The 19,573-nt window shown below is 42.5% G+C and overlaps 1 long non-coding RNA gene across 2 annotated transcripts in view; it reads right to left on the reverse strand.

Annotated features, from left to right (window-relative positions):
* LOC138287115 (uncharacterized) overlaps positions 1–9,030 on the reverse strand; it is a 116,788-nt gene extending 107,758 nt beyond the window's left edge. For both annotated transcript variants that reach the window (XR_011202171.1, XR_011202170.1), the window contains exons 1-2: positions 9,003–9,030; positions 7,986–8,057 (exon numbers count right to left, since the gene is read on the reverse strand). This is a non-coding gene — a long non-coding RNA (uncharacterized lncRNA). The remainder of the gene's footprint in view (positions 1–7,985; positions 8,058–9,002) is intronic.
* Positions 9,031–19,573: the final 10,543 nt, after the last annotated feature.

A 19,573-nucleotide genomic window follows, 5' to 3' on the forward strand; every position in this document is an offset into this window, starting at 1 on the left:
TCCCCTATGCAAACAAATGGGTTTTAGGAACTGTTTATTTGCTGAGAGAGTACTTAAATCTGATTCATCCATACAAATAGTTTACACTGTGGCAACATTTCTTGAATCAATATGGCGTTTTAGATTAGAGATTTTAAAGAGTAAGACTTGGTAGTAGTTTTAGAAGCAGGTATTATACTGCACATTTGTTGTACTTAAGTGTAAGTTTATTAGCTTGATGTTTTAGTTGGGACTGGATGTTTCTTAAGTATTATATTTATGGAGAAAGGAACATTTTTTACACCATTGTTGTATCTTGTTTTTAACACCTCTCTTTTTTGAGTTTGTCATCTATTTTATTGGTACTCCTTTTATAATCTTTTCTCTGGATTGTTATGTACTGCACTTTTATGGTATGTTTTTACCGAAATAAAGTAACGTGATGATGACATGGGGAAACACAGGTCATATGTGTGCACCATGACATAGGCTTGTCTTATGGATTGCAGTCTTTTTGGACTAGGAGGGGCACTCAAGGCACACCCTTATAGTGGTAAAAGGCTACTGCCTTTGCCAGGAGTTAATCAGCATACTGTGTAGTGATCAGTAGAAGTGAACAGGTCCTTTTAACCTGTGTCACTGGAGTGAGGCCTGCAGGCTTAATCATTTAAAGTTCCGCTGCTGTGTCCTTAACTCACCTTAGGCCCACATCTGTCCGGTGCATAGTGCTGCGCAGTGCATGTGTGTTATACATGTGCTGGGTGTACGTGTGCCTGTGAGTGATACAGTGCAGGGTTGATGCAGTGCTGTGCAGTGCATGTATATTACATGCATGAGTCAGGTAAATGTGTGCCTGTGAATGGGACAATATATAGAAGGTTCTGGGTTCCATTTGGGAAGACCCAGGGCTAACTAGAGGAAGATGAGAAGGTGAAGGAATCCCCCCAGGCATATTTGTGTATTGCTGCATTCCTGTGAGCTGGGTGGGACAGCCTGGAGGAAGGGATACCCAGGCTCTTCAGTATACTACAAAAGGTGCTCTTTGATTCAGAGAGAGGTCACTTGGAAGGTGCCTCAGGAAGGAGATGGAGCTGACAATAGGAATCATAAAGAGTTGGGCTGAGGCCTTTAGGTTTCCTTTCGATACACATGTCATGGTTGACATCCAGGTGTGAAGCTCTAGTAACTCTCATAGCCTGTGTTGTAGGACTATTAGATTCAGAGTCACCCCTGCTGTGACAGACTGCTTTCTGGAGGAAGAGCAGGGCAACGAGGAAGACATTTAAAGGGAAGCAGACCCCCAACATAAACTTCAAAGGCACAGCCTCTAAATCACATTTGGTATCTGGAAATGGACTATACGAAGGGAAGCGTGAGACTTCCAAGTTTGTCAAGTGACATGGAGCCAGTCACCTGTGCAAGGAAGAGAAGCTTTGCGAGATTTCTGCATGTGACCATGACTGGGCACCAAGGCTTGCCAGTTTCCCAACTGGGTGAGGGGACATCACTCAAGGACTTCAAGACCACCTGCCTCAGGAGCACTAGTGCCTGCCTGCTTGCCAAGACCAGTGTGACCTGTGAGGAGGAGGACAGCGCTGTAGTGAGCGAGGTCCAGTGGTGGATCCATTGGATTAAATTCCTGTAGCGAGGTGTGAGAAGGCAGCTGCTGCAAGGATCAGGTCATTGCTAGTGTGCAGAGAAAAGTCAGTGACCCTTCTACATCAGAATAGTACTGCAGTGAAGTGAGATATGAATGTTGCTGCACAAATTGGATCATTTTCTATGTGCAGGTTGTAAGTCAGCGGCCCCGTATGCCAGGTAGGGCCACCTTGAAGAATACTACTGTGCTGATTGGGCTGTAGCCAATATGTGGTGCTAAGTCAGCAACACCGGATACCAGGTGGAGGCACTGTTAAGAGTGCTGCCATGCTAATTGGGTCATAGCCCGTGTTGGAGCTACGTCAGCGAACCCTTAGGCCACTGTGATATTGCTGCTGTGTCGATCAGGCCATAACTTGCGTACAGAGTTAGGAGAGGAATCCCGTATGCCAGGGGTCAATGGAGCAAGGCAAGGAAAGTGGTGTGGTTGAGACCATCATCATGAGGAGGATGCCACCAAAGTGACCGAAGTGGGCCCAAGTCCTGACTAAGGACAAATACCAGGAGTGTCACGACTTCCCCCACCCCACCTATGGAGAAGACCGCAAGAAATGTAACAGTATTGAAGGAGCATCGAGGACCTCACAGGCTGCTGCCTCCACAGGACCGCGTATGAGGAACTCAAGGACAGTCTACCATTCCCCCTCCCAGGCCACATGTGAGGAACTTACTGGAGACAGCCACTGGAGTTCCATTACCCGTAAAGGGAGTGCACTTGAAGACTCCTGTCGCTGCGATCCTGTTGGTACAGGTAAGACTGGTTTATGGGCCAGACGCCCCCCGGGAACTTGTCTACTGTATTGTACTTCAGAGCTGTAACACTTTTGACTTTACTAAAGAGTCAGAGTGGGACTCCTGAGACTCAGACTACTAGGGGGCTTAACCTAAATTTCACCTCTATTGAATAGGGAAAAGCACTAGAAAGATAAAACTAGCATGCCTATAAAACACTAGATCTCTGATCTCAGGGAACTGTGTATATTGTCTGTGAATGTTGTATTTTACTTTGTGTTATTATATAAATACTTCTTTTTTAATAAAATCAAGTATTTGATTGGACAATCATTTAGTGCTGCTGCTGAACATATTTTGAGTTGTGAGCCTGTGTTCACCCCCTTGTGTCTACTACCTCCCCAAGATGCCTTGGACCTCTCAACCCACGCTACCACGGAGCGGATGAGGTACTTGGCCCAGTTACTCGGGATCCATAGTAGGTCGGGCCTCAGCATATCCGGAGTAAAAGCACTCAACCCCTATGGTTGGACCCAGTAGGGCCTGCTTGCCCCTTGGCCCTCTGAACAGAGTTTGACACTTCTCCTCAAAGATCACTTCCAGTCTGGTGCCTCCGAAATCCCTAGCTTTTCTTAGGAACTCTAGCTGATTCCCTTTCTAATTAATGATAGATATCCTATTAACTGTGTTATGTACTCACCTTCTGCCTGGAATACTGTCAATCGCTTACTCCCTATATTCTCATTGCCAAACTAGTTACTTAATACTTATGGATTTATATGCAATACTTATGTATATAATTTAGTTGTTAAACAGAATTATGTATTTATCTTTTTTGCACTTGTACTATCACATTTTTAATCCCTAGAACATTTATTTATTGTGTTGACTTGCCTATAATATTATTTTTATACTATTTTGCCTCTTTTTTCCACACTGTACATGTTATCTTTTGTGTATTTACTCTGTAAAACACGCTGATGTCTTTGAGAAAAACTTGTGACATATAAACCTGCAAAATACATTTAGCGGATACATAAAGGTATCACCTTGGTACTTATATCTTTATCATTTTCCATTTCCTTTCACGGTGCATCCTTCCTCTGTGCTCATGGCCAGGACATATTTGTGTGTGAATGAGTAAATGAGTTAGAAAGACGGTTGACAGTCAGATAGATGGACCCCCATTTTCCCTTTTTCTTCCTCCTTCTTCTCTTCTTACCTGCCATGTACCTTTTCTACTGAAATGAGTAACACAGGCAATTTACTGGGATTACGTTTCTGCAACACAGAGGTCTTAGCTACTAAGGAAAAAGATCCAACCTTCTCCCCCTTCCCAAGTATCTTTTGTTAGGCCAAGGCGGGAGAGTCTGGCTGGGCTATTTTAAGTGGGCCCCAGCTGCCTCTCAAAACAGATCTGCTGTATCATGTTAGGAAGTGAACCAAAAAGGATTAAATTTTTAAAAAACCAATGATGTGTCATGTAGATGGTATATTCCCCTTTACCACTTTCCTAGGTCTAGATCACAGTGCAAGATTTCAGACAGAATGTAAGATTGAGGCAACGGCTCATCCAGGTATGGTTTTCTACATTAAGCAGTAGGTTAAAGTGGAAAGAAACAAAGGCAACTACCCTTGGAATTTTCCATTTCTTTTAACCGTAGCCCTTTCCCTGGCTCAATGAGAAAAGTATATTCAAGATTCATGTTCTTAGAGACTATCAAATTGCACCCTTTCCAATTCATATAAACAGGATCTGGGTTCTGGAAACACAGAGACATCTGATGTACTGGGAGAGTTTCAGACAATCTAACCCAATTGGGAGGAAAACTAAACAGTACCTCAAAGGGCAAAAGGATACTGCTAGGGATACCTGTGCTGCTGTTTTCCAAGAAGAAAAATACCTTTCTTGTAAATGCATTCACAGAATGTCTGAACTTATTGGCAGCTTCTCTGAGCCTCAATGGATCAGATCTTTCACTGCAGCAAGAGACACGCCACAGGCAGAAATTTTGGCATTTTTTTTAGATAACTCTTTAATCAGGGGCAGCTCCTCCGTAATGGCGGAGGAGGGTCGCCCCACTGTTCAAAACCAGTATATGATCAATAAAATGATAGTAAAACAATGTTATTATCATTTTATTGTTCGTTGTCTGAGCCAAAGCCAATGGAGTCTAGGGTGGGGCCAGGCCATGTCAGGGAGGAGGAGTGTTTGGTATTGAAAGTGCACATGTCAGTTTTTCCAGCCATCTTAGGACGGCCAAACCGTCATGCACACTTATGTTTCTCCAAACTAGCTGTGTTGCACAGCCAGAGGAGAAAAGGCACAGGCTCCTTGTGTCTGAGTGAGCGTCAGACCAGACCACTCAGACCAATCCTGGCGCTTCTCTCGTTCTAGACATAGCACGCGAGCAGCATCTGGTTTGGCTGGGGAATCTGTACTTTGGTCTGCTGGGACAAGAGGAGCAATGAGGCGGCCGGCAGCGGGAATGGCAGGTAAGTCCTTTTACTTTATTTTTATACTCCAGCTGCCCCCCCCACCCACACACACCGCCTTACCATTTTAGATTGGCGGCAGCTGCCACTGCTCTAAATACCATGCCTTGAGAAAGCATGCAAAAATTTAAAAGAGGAACCTTTGAACTACCCGAATAAATATTGTGCCTCTGGAGTATTTCGAGAAAACCCTTTAAAAATGGTCATGAAGAATTCTGTATAAATGACCCCAGTCTCTAGCAAAGAAGATTATCATACCATCTAAAGTGAAGTGTCAGTATAAAAAATCAGACTTGCAATTTTCAATTATGCAGAACTCAGACCCCATTGAGAACAATTTCTCTGATTCTTTTGACTTTTGTTCTAAGTTTATTTTTTATTTATTTATAAAATTATTTTTCTATCTAGTTTTTCATGTTCTGAGTGTTGAATTGCTCTGGTTATTTAAACAGACTTTAAAAAGACTTCTAAATAGATGACTTTGTACCAAAAAGTGAGCAAGGGAATTTTTTTGAAATTACAGTTGATTTTGGGCTGAAACATTGCAGCAAGGTCAAACTTTCCTGTTCCTTCAAATTTATTTTTTGTAATTTCCATTACGAGACATGGGTTTAATAATAAAGATTTGGTCATGTATGTAATGCTATATTAATTTCTTACCGAGTGTAGCTCTCTGCAATATTTTCATATTGATACTAAGCATTATGTCACTCTTGCTGTTGCCTAGACAGGGTAGGTCTTACTCTATCAAAGTACTTAATTTATTAAAAAAATAATTGCAAGGGCCCTTGTCAGGAGGCCACTATTGCTTGTACCACCTACCACCGCTCCAGGCAGCGCTGCCAATGACAGTACCGATAAAACTACTAACCATCAGACTCCTACAAGTGTGACCATACACACTATTTCAGCCCCCCAAAGCTATAGGAATGGCTTGGGTCACAGCTATTAGTCATTTCAATATATATTGAAGTAATAAACAACAGTTGTTTTGCTCGTCTGTAAGTTAGACAAACAGCGCAACCACGTGGCAGGCTTTGAAAAGTCCCAGTGTGACAATTAAGTGCTGATGCTGAGCACCAGAAACCACCCGCTGAAATTAAACACAAATGACCTTGGTTCTTGTGACTCTGTGAATCTAATGATTTACTGGGAAACAAGTCTACATCAGTCATTATCTGTGAGTGTGACAATTAAAGAACTTCCAACTTTTTAGATTTACCACACTACCTTGACTTTGGCTCGGATGAGACAATGTCAGTCTACATGTATCTATTTAACTAGATACAAACAGAAAAGAGGCAACCTGGTCTACATATGGTTCTCCAATATTTTATTTTTAACAAAGCTTAAAAGCATTGAAACATATAAATCATACTTACGTCAGATTTATTCTGAGGAATTCAGTCATCTTGTCTATTTTCTTATGGAACAGGTAAGGTATGTACTAACTTGAATTTAAAACTCTTACTTTGCGTTATGTAGGTGTTTACAAAATATATCAATACATGGGTCCCTTGTTTTGTTTCTGCTTTTTTCACAGATCTGCCACTAAGGTGGGTTTGGCTCCCGTACATGTTGCAAACAAAAAAGCCATTTTGCATTGCAATCATTCCCTTTTAACACTTCTGTTCTGTTTACATGAAATGGAATGTTGAAAGGCTGAATCACCAATAGCAATATCACCAGTGTTTTTGTTTCAACATTCCTCATCTGGGGGCATTATGATAGAGTACGCTGCTCGCTGAACTAAACAAAGTATGTCCCTTGAAAAGCATCTCAGGTTTCCGAGTTTTACAGAAAATATCACCAGTGGCAAGAATAACAAGCATTTGCAATGCAACGGGTCTCGCATTTTCTTGAGTTAAAGCTATTAGTGATATAGACTCCTAACTGGAATTTTCTTGCCACACAAATTCAAAGAAGAAAAATGAGTGCGATAGCACTATGTAAAACGCAGTGCGATCGTGCTGAAATTGAAAAAAAAAAAAAACAGTGCGTTCGCGCTGTATAAAACCCAGTGTAATGGCGCTGCGTGGAAAATAAAAAGATAAAGTAGTCTGGAAACTATGCTGAAAACATGGAGCCTTGTATGTTTTCAGTAGTTGTCCGGTGCACTCGTGGAGGGCAAACACCGGAAAAGGCATGACGTATGTATGCCTTTCACTAATGAAATCAAGCGGATTTTAAAAGTCAAGCCCACGAACCAATGAAAGTGACAGGTGTGACACGGGTGTGGTTAAAAGCCCAAAGAGATTACAACAGGGACAGAACGCTTGTGCGCTCGACCCTAAAATCCAGAATACAGTATGAAAACATATTCACAACTTGTGCACTTCATCTTTATTGTTTTTCATACATCACTGTGTGTACCAATATATTTTATATGCAAATATGGTTGTTGTTTCCTATTGAATAGAAATCCCTTTAAGCCTCAATTATGATGCTAAGTTACATATCTATATAGGGCCCAGAAGCCATTTTATTTAGAGTAGTATGAGTGCGCATTCCGGCTTTGTTTTTGTTAAAAGTATTATGTTTCTATCACCTGATTAGGTTTCATAGAATTGTATTGAGCGAAAATGCATATATACTGAATAAGATTCACGTATTTAGACATTATGCTCCAACTGACTCTTTTCTAGTGAGAGCTCTGGTCAGTTGAAATGGCAAATGTTTTTATTTGCTTTGCTGCTTACTAAGTTTGCCTTAAACACATGCTGGGCTAGAGGGCTTCCCGGCCTGTTGTGTTTTACCAACAGAAAATCAGCATTAGAGTGGAAGAATGCCAAACCTGCACCAGAGACACATTGTTGAAGGCAAGGTCCAGTTTGTATGGAACTAGCATGTAGAAGCATGGAAGGAAGGATCAGAGGTCACTCAATGAGTCATTGTTTTTCATGATTGCACAGCACAAAAGGATCAGAGGTCACTCAGTGAGTCATTATCTATCGCGATAGCACTAACAGACAGCAATGCAACCTTTAATGTGTTCTTTAGTTAGCTAATTGTCTTACTGATCAGTCTGCTTGTGGGTATGCATAAGACTTATGATATTCTCTAAGTACCTTTTTTTTAATTAAGACTTTAAGTTGTTTGCCAGTCCTTCAATTACTCACCACCTGTGAGAGCTTTCATGTTCTAAAAATCTTCGCCAGCCAAAGGCTTGCTGCTGAACAGGGTCATGATACCTAAAAGAATCATAGACTTAAAATAATTGAATGAAACGTGCTGCTCTAATCCCCTATGATGAAATGCACGTTTTTATTTACCCTTCCTCTGTCAACGATGTTACAGAGCAGATTGCTATCATTTTTTTTAGTAGTATTACCCTCCACGCCGTTATCATTGGCATTAAAATTATATTAGTATAAGTATTGCTAATGTAATAGGTATTAGTAGTATTAATACTTTTGATAATTATGTCAGAAACAAAAAATAATAAAAATAATAAAAAGCTCAGATGTGCCCACCATTATGACGTTGCAGAGGATTTGTATTTGCCTGATTGACACCATAGAGGTGTCCGTGACTTTCAGCTGGCTATAGTTCACATTAAAGAAATCTGTGTGTAAACCCGGGGGAAACACCAATCCAGCTTTTCAGCGTGATATGGGCTGCGCGCGCTTGACAAAAAATAATGTGCAACATTCACACCGTGGAACGTGAAGAACAAAACTGATCGACTGCGTGGCCGTTTGCTGCCAATTAAAGTGCAGCAGGCATCAGCAAACGAGCAAATGTGCACTAATAACCAGGCCATTAGAAAACACGTATATAGAGACATTTACACTGACAAACGAATGAACAAATAAACAGGCCCGGTGAGTGCATAATATACTGGCTCTTGCTCAACTATGATTAACATATACAAGAATGCCACGGAATCACCTACCCTATTGTAATCAATCAATATAAATACTATCCAACTAGTACAAGCAGTGTGAACAAACAGAAATTAATTAGGAATTAAAGCGCTTGTTGCTAATTTGACCACTAGATGGCAATAACAAAATGCGCATGAGAACCTTGAACGCATTTGAAACTTTTAGAAATTTTACAAACTTAATAAAACGAGATCGCTCTGTCAAAAAAAGATATAAAGTAGGCCATCGAGCCTCGTATGTTTTCAGTACCTCGTCGCTGCGCTCGAGGAGGGCTAACCACCGGAAAAGGCATGACGTACGCATGCCTTCCACTAATGAAAGCAAGCAGATTTTAAAAGGCAAGTCTACCAACCAATGAAAGACACTGACGTAACATGCACGGGGCTCCGAGACCTTTTCTCACTACTTAAGCGTCTCGCAAGCGATATGCATGCGCATGCGACGCAGGCTCGACCCTAAAAAGAGTAACCAGTGGGAGGGGGAAGCAAGTCTACGGACAGCGGGAGGGGCAGAAAGACAATGGACGGTGGGAGTGGCAGGCACCATAAAGGGCAGAAGGAGGAGGATCAGAGGGGTAAGTAACAAGATGGACAGCAGGAGGCTAATGGGGCAAGCAACAACACAGAGCGAGAAGAAGGAAGATGGCCTGCAAACAAATGCATTTGTAAGAGAGTGCTACAATTCAAATAAAAAAGTATCTCCAAAAGTGTGCACCAAGTGAACACGCACTGGGCACCAAAGAAAGCAGTACTTGGTGCCTGCTTCCAGAATGGACAAACACACAAAGAGAAAGTGAAATTGGGTGCGCTGACCAACGAGAATCAAGGAAATGAAAGTTATAATTCAGCCACACAATGTTAAGTAATGGGCGTGCTGTAAGACCCCTTTAAGTTAACAAACCATCTCGCAAGTCATAGCACATGCGCTGTCTCAGGCGAGACCTAACAATTAACTAAAATGGAAAGCAAGTAGAAGATGCACTTGAAAATCCTACTTCATACTCACCCTTATACAATTCTGCACAAATGCCCTTTAGAACCCTCTGCAAGCTGTAAATCTTTCATTCCAATTTCACACCCATCCTATCTAAATTCCTTTGCCTACTCCAACACTCTCTTGATTCAACTTTACAGTTCCCTTTCTACTGCAATAGCACACTCCCATTTCAAACACGGTCCCATACTCAATCCCTCATACATATATATTGCTCTTACTTTTCAGACCCTCACTTTCATTGACATATGTTTCTCCATAAAACATTCACACTTTGCCTAGTTTAAACCATGAAAGATGAACATGCACCTATACACCAGAAGTGAATCACATGCCCCGAAACACCTTTGAACATTCCCACATAATTCCCGTCTACTATTCTTTTAGAAAAATGACGCTAATCTTACGCCTTGAGATGTTGTGCCTTAAAGTGTTCTATATGTGTGTCTTCTCAATAAATTAGTCAATCAATCATTCTTACATTAGAATAAGGAGGACTCCCGATGAGTCACTTCATAATAGGTGGTATCTGGAGCCTTACCTCTTCCAGTCCTTCTGAAGAAAGATGTATCATCCCAGGCCATTTGAACGCTGAAACTTTGGCGATTCCTCAAAACTAGTATGAGGTAAGCCTGAGGTAGGGCTGTAAACAAATGCTAATCTGTGATCTTCTTCAGGATAAGTGATAAAGCTGGCAGAACACTGTACCTCTTACTAATGCTCCATTCAACTTCCGACTGCTAAGATTGCAGTTCTGTCACATCCTTTCATGGAACATTCTAAACGTGGCACCAAAGCAATCTTCTTGTCAGGCTGAGTAATCAGCATGGTGTAGCTTCAAAAACACACATGTTCTCTTTTTAAAACATTACCAAAGAAATGCTCCCCCCATAAGCAAAAAAAGGTGAAATTGTACAAGAGCAAAATGCAGAGCATGTTAACAGTGAAGACTTCTGCACTCTGGCGTTCACACTAACAAAAAATATTTTCCTGTACAGAAACTTTGAGCCAGCATTAAAAGGCCCTGTTGCCACCAGAGTGTTACTTTTAGTGATGCTCTGGCGGCGCTTTGCACTGCACTGTATTTACAAGGTGGCATTAGCCACTTTTGTGGCTTATTGCCACATTGTAAATGCAGTACTCTGCGTGGAAGTGGGGTGCAATTGGTGTTGCTGTGGGTGTGCCATAGCAACACCCATTGCTTATTGATGCTGTCCAAGATTTGTGAGTTTTTGTAAACCTGAGACAGCACCAAAATCTAACGCCACCCATACGGTGGCGTTAGCATGGCACAACGAGGAGAAATGCTTTAATTTCTCCTTGTTTTTTGCTCTTTGTTTTTTGCTTTTTTTGCTCTTTGCATTTCTCCTCGTTTTTCTGCAGCACACATAGAAAGAGCAAATCTCAATTGAAGATTATTTTTGTGCAGGAAAGTGTCCCTTCCTGTACAAAAACAATCTCCCCCACAGTGCAGCCATCCTCGCACCATGGTGCAAGGGTGACTGCGTTGGTGTTCAGCAGCAAAATTAGCACCGGCGCAAGGGGTAACACAGGTGTGCACCATATTCGATTAAATATGGCGTATCCCTGCATTTTGAAAATGACGGAGTGCTGCCAAAAGTGGTGCAACGTCGACCTCAGTCATTTTCTTTTAAATCTGGGCCTTTGCATTCAAAAGGCTGCCTATGGCCTGTCTGAAACCTCTGTAAATCAGTGTGACACTTACTTTCAACTTTAACAAAAGTGAGGGACTGTAGCCTATCCTACCTGGAGGCTAATGTGGCAAGGTGGTTGCAGTGGTTAATTAAAAAAGTAGAGATGGCCAAAATTATCTTAAGAGACTGCTTCCTACTTTCACCAATGGCACGGCCCACTGCCTGGATAGAAACTACTCAAAGCCTTTGGCCCTCTCACCGCCCATCCAGCGGTTGTTTGTGGGTGGCGTGGGATCCAGGGTGTTCATGAAGGGGAGATTTACTCTATAGCCATGAGTCTTGAAATGTTGTGCTGCTAGTTGACACAACAGAATAACCCTTTACATATCTGACAAAAATGAACTCAATGGGTATACATATGCTCTTGTCAAGAAAACTGTGCAATAGCTAGCAAACTAGATTTGTGGTAGCAGGTGTCATTTGTAAGTTAAGGGTGTAATGCCGGAACTGAGTTGCAACAAGCAAAGTGAGCCTGTCTTCCTCAAGGCAGGTTTAAGAGGTCTTCTCTTCCCTTGATAAAACTGGGAGCAAAAGAGGTCAAAACGTGCATCTTACAGTACAATATTACATAATAAAGGCTTGTGGCTCTCTTGGCCCAAACAGTAATTCACGTTAGGAAACCAAAGGTTAGGTCCTGGGCTTTCACATTCGAATCCTCACCTGATCTATCCAGTACTTAATTTAGTGCTACTTTGTAAAATACTAGTGTAAAACCCAGGGCCTCATTACAAGGCTTTGGTGCAGGGCAGCGCAGCAAGGATTCTTGCTGCGCTGCCCTGCATCAAAAGAAAAGGTAAGGAATGTGCTGTATCCATGAGATACGGCCCGTGTCACATAGGTGGGCCTGACCAAGGAACACTTCAACGCTCAAGTGAGTAGTATAATGGTTTTAAGTACTGAGCACACCCACACTCCGTGCTCCAATTTATTAACTTTCTGACATGCAGCGTCAGGATAAACTGCATAGCAACATGGTCCTGGGGGAATCTCTAAAATCCCTCTCCCTCAGGTGCTCATCATGGTGGCACTCATCCATGATGCAACTCTACATCCCTCTCTTAACAGAGAAACAAAAAAAACACATGAGCAACAAAATGAGCATCACTGACACTCAAGTCACATGAACTTGCAAAACAGGCATAACAAAGTGTAATGTATTCACTCAACGCTCTGGGTGGTGGTATCAGCTCATTATATCAGTCCGCCATGAAGTCTGCATAACATTGAGGTCAATCTGAGTTGGACCACAGATGATACCTGCTACAGCCACTCCTCTGGGTGAGCATCTGGATACCTTCTCCAGTCTTGCACAGCGTAGATGTGCTAAAGCTTGGGTTGCTTCGAGGTGGTGCTGCACCTGGTAGTGTCTGGACTGGCAGAGTTGAAAGCAACCCATCACCAACCAGGTTGTCAGTGGTAACCCTTTCAGCAGTCTTGTTAGGACTGTGCGGGCTGCTTCCCCATGGGCAGTCTACAGTGTCAACATCTAAAAATGTATCCCTCGGTAGGGGGCACTCTTTTGAATTGGGAGATGTTCTGGGTGATGGTCTCAGTTCCTCTTTTAACTGTTAGCATAATGCCTTTGATTTTGATGCCTATCCAGGGTTCCACTTCAAAAAGCAGGCAGAACTTCCCTGCTGGATGATGAACTTTAACCAGGACTCAATCTCCACCACAGAGGCTGTGAAACCTAGCATGTCGCCTGCGTGAAGCATTTTTATTGCTGCAGGCTTTTGGGGATTCTGAGCGGTTCAGGGGATTCGGCTGATCTGCCCAGAGAGGGTGGTGGAGAATAGTGTCTGTAAGGGTTTAACAGAAGAACAGTATGCTTGGGACAATGCCAGTGGCGATGTGAGGCATCAGCTGATGAGTTCACATAGGAAGGTATAAATGGAGCTCTCCACCTGGTTGGCCTTCGACACAGCAATTCAAATGACTTTTGTTAGTGTCCATACAAACCTCTCTACCTTTCAGAGGGCCCCAGGACAATCATGGCCCAGCCATGGTGGTTGAGGCCATTTACTCCTGATGACCTTGGGTCTTTTACTCCTGATGTCCCTGGGGTCTGACCTACTATGTCCCTGAACAAATAGGCCAAGCACCTTTTCTGCACTTGACTCTCAGTAGTAGCTACGGCCGAGCAGTCAAGGCTCCCTCAGGGGGAGTGTAGCTATAGGTCAGTAAACACGACTCATGAATTAAAGGTCACACAGTACGAACAACAAATCAATGTCCAGTGACTACTTACTTTTAATAAACAAAAGACATATTTTATTTCTAACTCTACACATACAAAGATATATAACATTCAGAAAACGCATAATACTCCTTGAGGTCAGGGTTCTAGTAGTTGTCAGGCAAATCCCTATTCCAACCTCTTTTGTAACATGTTTGAGGTTACTCTCCATTCGCTGGTGGCCTCATCCAGGGAATGCACACTATAAGGCCATAATGAAGAGTTTCCCTTTGACTCTTCAGGATTTTAGTCAAAAGTGTGTATGGTGCCGTACACAGTTAGCAGAAAGCCCTCCAGGGCATGCAGGGGTTGCAGAGCTGACATGGCACATGGGCAATTACCTGATCTGTGCACAGCCTCACACCTCAGAGAACCCTCTCGCAGGACTCTCCACTAGACCTCGCTTCCTCCCTTGGAACATTGATCTTGGCAAGTAGGCTGGCACTGATGCTTCAGACTCCAAGGCAGGTGATCTTGGTGTGGAGACTAGCAGTCCTTTGCCCCAAGTCCTGGTCACAGTCAGAAGTCATACAGAGCTTTCCCTTCCCACACAAACTGTTTGGCTGCTTGGCATATGGCCATTTTTGGAGTCTCACCCTCCCCATCTTATAGTTAATTTCCATACATCAAAATGTGATTTAGGGTCTGAGTGTTTGAAGTATAACGTTGGGATTCTGTGACTTTCAAAGTGTACACTTCTTCTTTTCTTCTTTCCTCATGAAAGATTCTCTGTCACAGCAGGCAATACTCCAAAGCTGATTGTCCCACAACACAGTTAATGAGAGTGACCAGAGTTCACAACTGGATGTCAGCCACAGTGATATGTGCAACAAAAGGTTAATCCCAGACCCCAGCCACTCTCTTTATGATTCCCTTATCAGCCCATCTACCTTCCTGAAATGTTTCTCCGCCCCTTTCTTGTTATCTATAACCAAATCAAAGAGCAGTCTTTTGAAGTGTAACAGGAGTGTTAGCGCGTTGGTCCTTAATAAGTAAACTTACAAGGGGACGCGTATAGGTCGATGAACCTTTTGACTCCTTTAAGATGTTCTTACCATAGCTCCAGAACAGAATCAATAAACAATAATCAATAATCATTAGTCAAATCAATTAATCAATGAAGTCAGTAATTGTCACACACCATGACTTTCCAGTCATGAATAACCACACTTTTAGCAAAAGTTTAGTATGTTTATTTCCCTTGTATTAACAATGCTAAGATCATGTAGATTATCTCAAAATCAAATCAAAACGCATATAAGAATAATATTGACTAACCAAAAAGAAGCAAGATACACAACCTAATTAAAGCTTGAATCACAATACACTCTAAAGCATCAGTGCAAATCATCAGCAAAGTTAGCTTCAATAATGCTACATTATCCATAGAGTTCAGCAAAGTAGTTCGTCAACCATTGGTCTCTGCAATTTGTCAGTCATGTAGATACCCTAAACTAATCACAATTAGCATCAGCATGTGGGGCTTCATGCAAAACGATTTAGAACTCAAATTTAGGAAACATCTAGCTAAGGAAAACTAATAAAACAGTGCAGTTGGTACCTAGAAAGAAAAGGCATAAAAATACAATTCAGTCATATTGTCATATCTACCTATCCACGGTATGGGTCAGCAAACAGAATCAGTCTTTGTCCTCAGGTCATCAAACGATCAGCAACACACCAGGCTCTCAGTCAGAGAGTATGAGCCCAATGACATAATCTCAAATCTCTTCTAAGTCTCTACTGCGGTCTGCCTAAAAATCTGATCTGCTGTCACATTGTTATATCAAAGTTACCCAAACTATCCCCTAATTTCCAATTAGTCAATTAATCGCACGTTATTACTCTACCCAATAGTGATTCTATACCAAATCTATGAATTCTAATATTTTGCCTTTCACACAAAGTTGATTGGTCTGCTTTACTATGTACTCATCATCTTGCTCGTCAGGTATCAAATTTGTTGCATCTTTGTCTCCAGTCAGTGTCTTCAATGTTCACGTCCTGGGAAAGAACCTCTAGCACACATTACATACAGTCTGATACATTTTAAGGACACTGACTCCTGTTAGTCGGCTCTCATGGAAAGCTTCTGCTAAGCATTTTATTAAACAATGAACATTTCACACTTAGTTCACTGTCAGTATTTTCTATTAAATGCTAAGAAATACAGCGTCTGCATGAGGTCTAGCAAACTAGGCCAAGACACTCACAAAGTTAAGGCCTACAATTAATAAGCTAGAGCATACTGCACAACCCTAAATATGACACATTACTACATTAATCTAATACATTTCCAATATTTCATGAGTATTAATAATTAATTAGTACATTTCGTGAACACTGGTGGCCATTCTTCGAGGTCACAATTTCAAACGTGTGCAAAATCTTTCTACATTATTCATTTTCTACAGAATTCATTATTCCAAATACATAAACACTGATTAATAATTTCTAATTAAGACATCTGCTTCAGCAGGAGTCTCATCATTTACCCTCCATTCTGTGTCCCACCCAGCTTACAGGAATGCAGCAATACACAAATTTGTCTCGTGGATTCCTCTCCTCCTCATAGCTTCACCAGGTGGGCGTGGGCCTCCAAAATGGATCCCAGGGTCCTCCATGTAATGTACCATAGCAGATACACTTACTCAGTCTACATTTGCAGCACACTTACTTTGTATCGCTAGTACCTCCATGCATTGTACGCTTACATGTACACATTCATTCAGCACACACACACACAGTCAATGCGCACTGATTAGCACTGAAGCTTTTCTATCTTTAACCAGGGTGTGCTATTTGCAAACACACCTACTGCCAGCACACACACTTGCCATGTGTGCACTACACAACATTTCGCCCTTTATGTATTGTATCTCAAGTAAGCACACATACACCGAGTATATGCTCTCCTTGAGGTAAGCACTCAGCAGTAAGCACACAACAGTGGAACTTTAAAAAGGTGAGTGAGCCTGTAGGCCTCACTTCAGTGACACAGGGTAAAAAGGTCCTGTTCGCTACTACTGGTCATTACACAGTATGCTGCCACCACCGCGCTCATGCTGCTTAGCTCCTCGTGAATGCGATCGCCTTCCACCACTGTGAGGGTCACGCTTTGGTTGCCCCTCCTGGTCCAACATTAATGCAATCCATGAAACAGGCCTATGTCACGACACACATGCACGATCTATGTTCGCCTATGACAAAAAATCAGCATTAGGGTTCCAGACAACAGTACACTTTGATACTGAGGACAGTGGTACCGAGGTTCAACCATGCAGATGATTTTTCCATCCCAACAGGTTAATTGTAAACTGTGCAGATGTTTTTATTTACATATTTGGTATAAAACATTGACTTACTGCAGATTTCTCCTTTGACACTTTCCTTTACCCCAGTAAGAGGGTCATGATGGTCATTACAAAATGCCTTCACTTTCAGTAAGCAAAATGAAAAGTAAATACTTTGGTAGGAGTATCACCATCTGGTCTGAAGAAGGCAAGTGACATTTAGCAATCTGTCTTTGAAAAAGTATAAAATGATGCAACACAAACATGCAAGGACTACTTTATTGTAGTTTTCGAAAATGAACTTCTTCAAGTTATCTTGGGTACTGCAACACCTCCTGCTTCTCTAGTTCAAACGCCACTGGCTTGTTGTAACTGCTCTGTGGTAGCATCTGGAATCATAAAGTGGGGTTCCCTGCCATTTGCAACTGCTTCTCCACTGCCCCAGACTTCCTTTGACACACCCTAAAAAACACTGTTGTCACTTTTCTTTTTCTGGGTTGAGACCTGTGAACCACAAAGAAAAAGCTTAAAACAGTCGCCCAGCACAGCAGGGAAACATGCTGAATGAGCCCGTTGATGCTGTAGATCAGGAGGTAGGTTGAAGGTCCATGGTACGGGTAACCTCTTTTTCCCTCAGTTCAATGTTTAGTGTCCATTCTCTTCAACCTTTGGAAGAAGGATGTTCTCTGCGGAAAAATGGCTTGAGGCTGAGGATGCAGGATAAGGAGACGCTGGGGGTCGCAGTACCATGTAGGATACTTGGATTTCAGATAAGCTGGTTCTCTCTGCCAAGAGTGGGACCTCAACCCATATCTGCCTGCAATGGGAAGCAAGATTAAGGAACAGAAGAGTGGTGCATGGTGCCTCCTGGTAGTCATCTTTCCAATACCCTCCTCCCAGGGATTTTAGGAGTCACTCCAACTGGCAAGCGATGGCCTGGACTGGAGTGAGCCTCCAATGGGACTTAGACAGTGAGTGAATGTAGGCCAAAACCCAGACATTCAGGGGCATATTTATACTTGTTTTGCGCTGAATTTGCATCATTTTTGTTACACAGATTTGGTGCAAAAGTAGATCCACTTTATACTTTGGTGTTAGACCGGTCTACCACCAAATAATGGAGTTAAAGTCATTTTTTGGACATGGAAACCTACTTTGTGTCAATGAGATGCAAAGTAGCCATCCCAGTGCAAAAAATGACTCTATGGCCTTAGCGCCATATTTATGCCCCTTGCTAAAATCACGCACGGGAGGGAGGAGAGGTCAAAAATTAGTGGAAAGCTTCCTTTGCACCATGTTTTAACGCCTGGGTCCGGGCAGGCGTTAGGGGACCTGTGGGACTATTTCCATGGTGGAACACCATGGAATAAGCCCACAGGTGCCCTTCCCAGGCCCCAGGGACACCGCCACCAGTGGGACAGCGGAGGATGGGGGACCCCATCCCAGGTAAGTATAGGTAAGTACAGATAAGTATTTTTTTTTAAAGTGTCATTCGGGGCCCTGAAATGGACCCCCCTACATGGCACTGGGTGCAATGGCGATGCCCAGGGGACCCCATTCCCTTGTGCTGGCCATTGGGGTGGTGGGCATGAATCCTGTCTTTTTTCAGACAGGAGTCATATGATATGGAGGGTTTTGCGTCAGAAAATGACTATAGTGAGGTTAGAGTCATTTTTTTTTACTGTAACCTGCCTAATGTCATTTTTTGGTGCAAAACCCTCTTCTTCCATACTGCCTCCCTAAGGTAATTTATTTTTACGCTAGCCTACCCTTTGCACCGGCTTGCACCATTCCATAAATATGGTGCCCGGCTGGTGCACAGAAATGGTGCAAGCTGGTGCTAAACTTTTTGGTGTAAAACTGTGTTAGTGCAGTTTCTCACCAAAAAGTATAAATCAGGGCCTCATTTTCTAAGGATCAGCACTTTCTGTGAAACCATCTGGCAAGAGTCCGGAGACTCCTGACCCCAGTAAAAATGTGGTGGCAATGCCGATAAGCAGCACAAATTAAATACTGGATGGCAGCCAGAGACCCCAAAATAGGATCATTATAATAAAAACCCTGTAGGAAGTTATCTGAAACACACTTTATCAACGTGGCTTTATTCTCTGAGGCCAGAGATGATAATTCATCTCTGCTCTTTTTTGTAGATCGAGCGCGTAAGCACTTTTTGACCTGCTGTAAGTATTCTGTGGGCTTTTATCCGCACCATTCTCACGCCCACCACTTTCATTCATTCGAGGGCTTGCCTTTCAAACATCCCTTGATGTAATTGGTAAATGATTTACATTTGTCCCGCATTGGGGCGGTTTTGTTACCGCCTTGCAGACTTACCCTGTTGTATGGACTATTGCACAATTGCCTATATACTTCAGCATCAGCAAGCTATTTCTTTCTTTTGTATCACCCTTTAGTGCTCCTTGGCGGCCCTAGCGCCCACAGCACAAACAGCGCAGAACAGCAAGAACTCCATCGGTGGTATTGAAGTGCTGGTCACATTGTTCACACTGTTAACTAATCAGAGTCATTTCTTTTGGCTCTCCATTTCGCTTTCCATAGCTTTCACAAAAACACTTGTAATTG

Source organism: Pleurodeles waltl, chromosome 1_1 (assembly GCF_031143425.1).
Source record: "Pleurodeles waltl isolate 20211129_DDA chromosome 1_1, aPleWal1.hap1.20221129, whole genome shotgun sequence".
NCBI classification, from domain to species: Eukaryota; Metazoa; Chordata; class Amphibia; order Caudata; family Salamandridae; genus Pleurodeles; species Pleurodeles waltl.